Genomic DNA, 7,201 nt, shown 5'->3' on the forward strand with positions numbered 1-7,201 from the left:
TTAAAGACAAAGCGAAGGAACTTTTGAAACAACTGAAAGAAACATATCTGGTTTCTCCATGGATTGAATTTTGGGTGGGTTTTGGTGCATTTATCCTTATACTTTGGCTCATCATGGTATTTACTTTGGGACGCTTCATTGAGGGAAAATATGCTAAAATGGACACAGCAAGTCAGAACATCAACTTGGTCCTCAAACCACACACATCTTCACACGTCGAGAAAAGAGAACTTTCTTCAGAACTTTCTTCAGCCAACTTCACAGCCAATCCGATACCTGGTGGGGTAGCCTGGGACAACACTGACTATGAAATTTATGGTCCGGTCGAGATCCTGAAATATCCACACCAAATCAAGATCTCCTTGAGTGACTTTGCAAAACCAAACTCATTTGCTGATGATTGGGACTTCGAAAGTATTAACAACATGATGTCTGACTTAGTAATGTCTGCTAAATTTACAAAACATGATTATTTGCAAGGTTCTACAAATTATGTTAGTATGTATTGCTATAACCATTATGGTAACCATTTTTTACATAAATCGGCACAACCTAGAAATGTTTTAAATTATAATCAATGGGAACATTGTGCTACACCTCCAAAAGGGAGCTCTAGAACTGTTTATGACAAATATTCATATTTCTCAGGTTTTAACATAAGTAATGCTGAAACATTTTATTTTAAATTGTCAAACAAGACAGGGATGAAAACCATGATAACCAACACAAAATTGATATATTCAGATTCATTCTTCGAAAAAATGAATACTTTTGGATTTGATTATTGGGACAAAAATGTTGATTTGAAAAGTGTTTGGGGTACAAAAGAATGGCAAGTACAGGGTTTAGAAGCTTTGTTTAGAGCCTGCATGATCCCAGAACAAATGATATTTTTAAATGACACTGTTCAACAAACCACCTGTCTTGGCTTTGCCAAAATCAAAGATTTAAATAACCCGTCTATTCCAAAGCCAACAATGTTTAGCAATAGCTCTGATACAGATGAAGAAATAGACGTAAACCATATATTAAACCAAAACAGAACACATCCTGATTGGAAACAATGGTTGATCTGGCCCACAGATACAAATAACTGTCAAGATAGATTCCTGAATAAAACACAGGGTTTCAAAATGACCAGGCCAGACCCTAGATATCCCCAAAGACATCACCCAGGGATAATAACAACCTACAGTGTGGGCAAATTATGCCTTCAGTGGCTACAAACTTCCACACTGCCTGAAATTAAGCAACACCTAACTTTACTTACTGATGGTGCTGACTTGCGTGATTTCATACTGGGACCACGCAAACAGCGTCAAAAGCGTTTCATAGCAGCCTCTGTATATGCAGCATACAATGAGGCCTGGAAGGTTACTCAAATTGAGACAGCAGAAAGAATACGGGAAATTGACCGTATCAATTTGGAAAAATCACTTTCTGTAGTGGACAATGGGTTAATGACTCTGTCCTCCAGAATTTTTTCATTGGACAGCATTGTGTCTTCAGCAATCGATATATTATCGCAAGACTTACTGTTATTACAACATGGTCAGTCACAATTGCGTTCCATTGTACAGCTTGGCTGGACGTTACAAAATCTGCGTTCAGGCTATGTGCCTTGGCGTTTAATCAACACAACGTCACTATTCCAAATCTTTAACCTTACTGATAGACAAATCGGTATGGCGCAAAAGGGTGCTGATTATACAATCTTGAGCATTGAAAAACTAGAAAGATTACCAATGACAATGTCAGAACGACCTGTCAGTGAATGGATAATCCACGGAATCATAAATATTCCAATCTCAACCTTCAGGTTTCAATACTGCCAAAAATATATACAGGCTGGCATGTACGAGAAATTGGGAAAGGGGTACCTTAAAACAACTTGGAACCTGCCCTATTCACATGCATGTTTCAGTAATAAAGGACAGAAAGTGTTTCTTAGTGGCAACAATTGTGCTATGTCACTAAGCGGCACGCTTCTGTGTAACGGAATTAGTTTGCATGGAGCCTGTGAAGGGAATTCATACAACCTTTCATGTCACCAGCAAGGCGCACCTGCAACTGAAATAGAACCATTCTTTCAAAGACTCTATAATGGGAGTTACATTCTTATTGTAGACCGCAGATGTTGCAGTCTTATGCCCGGGACTCCTTATCTAGTAACTACAACGGCGAAGGTCAAGTGCTGTGGACGTTCTTTATTCCCCAGCTCCTTTCCAGACAGGGAGGCAAGGGCATGGCCCAGTTTGAAAATTACTTCTATTCGAATAGATACTTTAAGCAGAATGAAAACAGTGCTTCTTCAGACACCTACAAGGCTCACGTCATCAAAAGAAACGTATGATCTACAAGTCGCAAGGACGACTGCAGAGATACATACATTATTATCAACTAATTCCCCCGTACATTTCGCGGAAATCCTGAGCGAAATCTTAAATATTTCTGATACCAATGGGATCTCAGGGGTATTTAAGAAAGTATTTTCGATGGCATTAACACCATTCAAAGCCATACTGGGTATTTTTCCAGATTTCGTCCATTCGATTTTTGGCGGACTTCCCCTGATCCTGGGACTAATTGCAGGAATCCTATTCCTAGTCCTTATTTTTCGTTATGGCAACCCATGTCACAGATCAAACTCTCGCGACAATGGAAGATACGATCCTAGCCATTGGATACCGGGACCGGATATCAAAAATCCTGGGACTCTCCCGGCTTAGAGACCTGAACATGACTTGGTTTCTATCTTTTCAACCAATGTGGCAAAGGTGTGTTTTACCTGTACTAAGGTGTCTGCTATGCGGAGAAGAATGCGTGTTAGACACCTGTCTGACGCTACAATCGGATGCGCCAGTGGATGCAGATACACTGTTGGTTCCTACCAAGGTTCACGCTTTGTGCTGCCCTCAAAGGCTGCCAATCCTGATGACGGCATTCCTGGAATCTTCACCACTGCGATTGAAGAGTAGTGAAGTTCAAGATGAAAGCAGCATCGAACAGGTACGACCTTCTGTCAGCAATGCGAATCAGAATGTCAATGAAGACAATCATGCGCATGAATGCATGGTTACACCTATTCCCGACTTAGTGGAACTTTCCCATGAAGCTGTTGACAGTTTTTTCGAAAGCCTGAATGATATGATGTTCTCTCCAGAACAGAAATAGAGACTTTTGAGTAAACTCGCACACGGCGTTCCCTGAATTCGGCCTTCAACTTTAAAAAATAAAGTCACATGAACAATTTCACTCCAGTTCACGGACAGCAATTTTTTCAGCATGCCCCTTAAAATATTTTTCTACATATTTTTTTCCCGGGACACTGATCTTCTGCTTAAAGTAAGAAACTATTCCTAGAGAACTAAAATTTCTATTTTTAGATACTTTATAGACTTTAGCTGCCCGCTGGTATGTTCACAAATATTTTATTATGTGATGAAATGGTCTCGAACTTCCTTTCTGTATAGCCATATTAAGAGCCATTTCATGTGTATTTCTCATATACCAAATAAGCAATAATGCATAAAAATGCGTGTTTACTTTTGCATTTAATTCATAGCTTAAGTGCATACAATATATATGACTGCAATTTTTCAGTATATTTGAAAATTTCGAAATGCATTTATGTATTTTGGGGTGGTAAGGTATACACTATACTCTATAGTATGTTGTACTATGTTATACTATGCATAGATTAGTAGATATGACCATAGTTAGCGTGGAGTGGGTGTCGTGTATTTCTATAGGTTCTGAATCAGTCCCCCTATTCCTGACCCTATTCTGGTTAAACTAACTATCAAGTTAACTAACAGTCAGCCCATGAGGCAAGAAAACCCCCATGATGCAGATACCGTTATCTGACGCAGTCACACTACGGCACAGGAACGTGTTATCTGATTAGGTCATAACGCTTGAGATCTAATTAGACAAGCGACATTCCTCCAGCCCCTGATAAGGCATACGACGTTCTCATAACAAATCAAACCTATGACAACCTGGATAATCCGTGCGGCCATTGTTTTGATTTCACAGAGAACTTTTGCAAAAGAATGTGCTAACGAGCAAGTCGTATGACATCTTTATTGACGTACCTATGTCCATCCTTACGTCAATCTCGGCACCTTTAAGGTATAAATATTGCCGATCTTGCCCTATGCAAACACACGCGTGGTGACAAGACGGAGCAGCCACACTTGCCGAAGCCGAGAGCAGAAGCAGACCCCGCTGGCAACAGCCCCGCCTTCCTGACACGCTGAGAGACGCGCTGCAATCTCAAGCCGAGAGACCCAGCACCGGCGCTTTCGGGCAGCCCTCGCAGGCAGCCTGGAATATCGAGAGCAGAGAAAGAGATACCATTCCTCATTCATCCTAAATTCCAGGTACAGAACTGAATAACCCCTCACAGAGAATTCTTTAGTTATTCACTTGGCAAAAACAAACTTAACTTAAACTGTAACTTTCTATTCCCGCCCACGTATTAGACTTAGGTCAGGTACACGGGGTAGGCGTATTTAGAAACACCAGTTGAGTACGTTTAGTCAAATGTATATGTGTATGTAAATATATTTTAATCATTTTAAACATCATATGGCTCAGAAACCATATCAATGTTTTTACAGTATTATTTTATACTATTGCTTTTAATGTATGCACTTTACTTAACTATAAGTATTGCAATAATATCGATCCATTTCTCATGTATGAGAAAAGAGACTGATCAATAAATAACACCTTTTTATTGAACACGCCCGTCTCTTCCTTTTCTCTACATTCTGATGAGACTAAGAATGCACGTACTGACTGAGTAAAATAATTGCCTTGTGCTCACACGACTCTCGAGATTGACTCTTGATTAGGGGAGAGCAAAGTTGTCATGTTCTATGGTTGTCAGAAACTAAATCCCTTCTTGTCTAATCAGGGGAGTTAATTCCTTCCTTGAACATTCGAGAAAGTTTCTAGCGAACTCTGAGCTTAGCTGGCAAACCCAAAAATTAAGTCTAGTATCGACAGTAGTAGACCTAGTTAACGTCTGGCCTAGGCCTTTACTGCTGTAGGTACTATTCCAATGCGCAGAGCCTATTGGGAAGATAGGAGCTACACTACACCTTACCCCCAACCGCCTGCATTCATTGCTATACCCATATCCTGAGTGTTCCCCCCAGCACAGCCTCGGTGCAGTTTCAGTGTCTAGCTTAAAGTCTGAGTGCGTTCCTCTCAGTGTGGCAGCTAGGGGCTGTTGTCAGCTGATCAGGTCGTGTCCAGTGTAGTGTCAGCAGTAGCCACGTTGCCACTCATCTTGGTGGCGATGTAAGTTTTGTACAATCCCCAGACGTTTTTCGGTCTATTCCGTGAAGGTAAGAGTTCACTAAATAGTTGTGTCTGTGTGCTACAGTCTATCATGTCTCGTCACCACTGTGTTAATGTGGGAACAGGTCCACGTGACCAGCAGATTGCCACCCTACGTTTGGCTACCAGCAGTCCCATGTCCACCAGTCGTCGGACCCCCTTAGGTATCTGTTTAGAGTAGCCTAGTAAGGCAAGTGCAGGTTCCGGTGTGAGTGCCAGTTTGGTAATCTGTCCCAACTCCCTGAAAACCAAATCTCAAAAGGCGGAGATCCCAGGGCAAGGCCAGGCCAAATGAAGAAAATCAGCAGACTGTGTAGTGCAACGTTCGCATGCTGGATCCTCCCGTAGGCCATATCTATGCAATCACTCTGGGGTGTAGTATACCCTATTGAGGTAGTTAAAGTGTATCAATCTATGCCTTGACAGAGGGGAAACTGGAGGCCCTTCCGAGCCCCCATTAAGGTTGTGGTCACGTTCACTGTGATCTGGAGTACCGTCTCAATAATGCACTGAGAAAGGAGGAACAATGAGGTGAGATGACAACTTTTCACATTGGAGTGGCACTTTATTACACAAAAACACATGTATTTCAATAAAACGCATTGCTAGTGAACACTCTTAAGAAAACCTGGCTTCACTCTGCCAGGAGTACATGCTAAATAGAAATCGCTTCTAAAATGCTGCGAGGCAAGCTGAAATGAGTAACTCTTAAAAATGCATAATGGAAAACTGCTAGAGATCCAAAGACATGGAGTACATTTGTTATGAAATCATAGTGCCTAGAATCAAGCCTTTCTGATGAGAACTATAAGGCAAGCTGGAGTGAGGATCCATTAAAAATCACATTTAAATCAGCTAGAGACTCAGAAAGACACAGAATACATTCTTTGAAAATATGGAGAACTTGAAACAAGCCTTCCTGAAGAGAATAATTCATGCAGGTTAAACATTTTAAAGAGACCCAGAATGTGAGGGGCCAGGATTGATGAAACGGCACCGTTGAAATTACTTAGGGAATGAAACCCACATATCTGGAGTGAAGGAGAAACGTAGGCAATGCAAAAATATTTTACATCTATGGAAATATTTTCGAAATGAAAACTACTCTTGACTGCAATGCTAGTAATGCACATGTTAAGTTAGGAGGAACAACGTTATTGCTTTGCAATTGCAATAATGTTTTTAGAATAAGGGCGAAGCAGAGGAGAGAGAAATGGACAATTTTAAAGTGGCAGAAACAATTAGAGCTTCAGCCAAAGATGCTTAGATAGAGGGCTGAAAGAGACCACACAGGCGTCAGCGACCCAAAGGGGTCACTGCAGCGAGGTAGTCTCCTGAATGGACTGAGGAGCAGATCTTTATAGTCTTTCAATGATTAACCATTGACCACGAAATGACGACATTATCAGGTGTCTTTAACCTATAGGACATGACACATTTTGGTCACGTCTGGAAAATATTTAAGAAAACAGAAGTGCCACTCACGCTACAAAAGGTTTCTCAAAAGGTCACAGGATGTTTGACCATGAATCATAATGAAATTGCACATCTATTGACTAGGATTTGCGTCACTTCAGGGAAACTTTTATAGGAAAGAGGAACATTTAGGAAGATATTGGTTGCATGTCTTAGTTACATTAAGGCTAGCAACAGATACAATAATATGATAGGTGACAGATGGCAAGTGGCCCCAACCATCAGGTATTGCGTGATGTCTCTTTTACCTCGGGAAGTTCCCTGTTCTTGCGGTATTGCTATTCTTGCGGTATCTACGTGGGTGTAAGAGAAGAGGTGCAGATCGAGGAAGTGGGGGCTCCGGGGGAGCTGAGCCTCACTGAGAAGATTTGTA

Source organism: Lissotriton helveticus, chromosome 3_1 (genome assembly GCF_964261635.1).
Source record: "Lissotriton helveticus chromosome 3_1, aLisHel1.1, whole genome shotgun sequence".
NCBI classification, from domain to species: domain Eukaryota; kingdom Metazoa; phylum Chordata; class Amphibia; order Caudata; family Salamandridae; genus Lissotriton; species Lissotriton helveticus.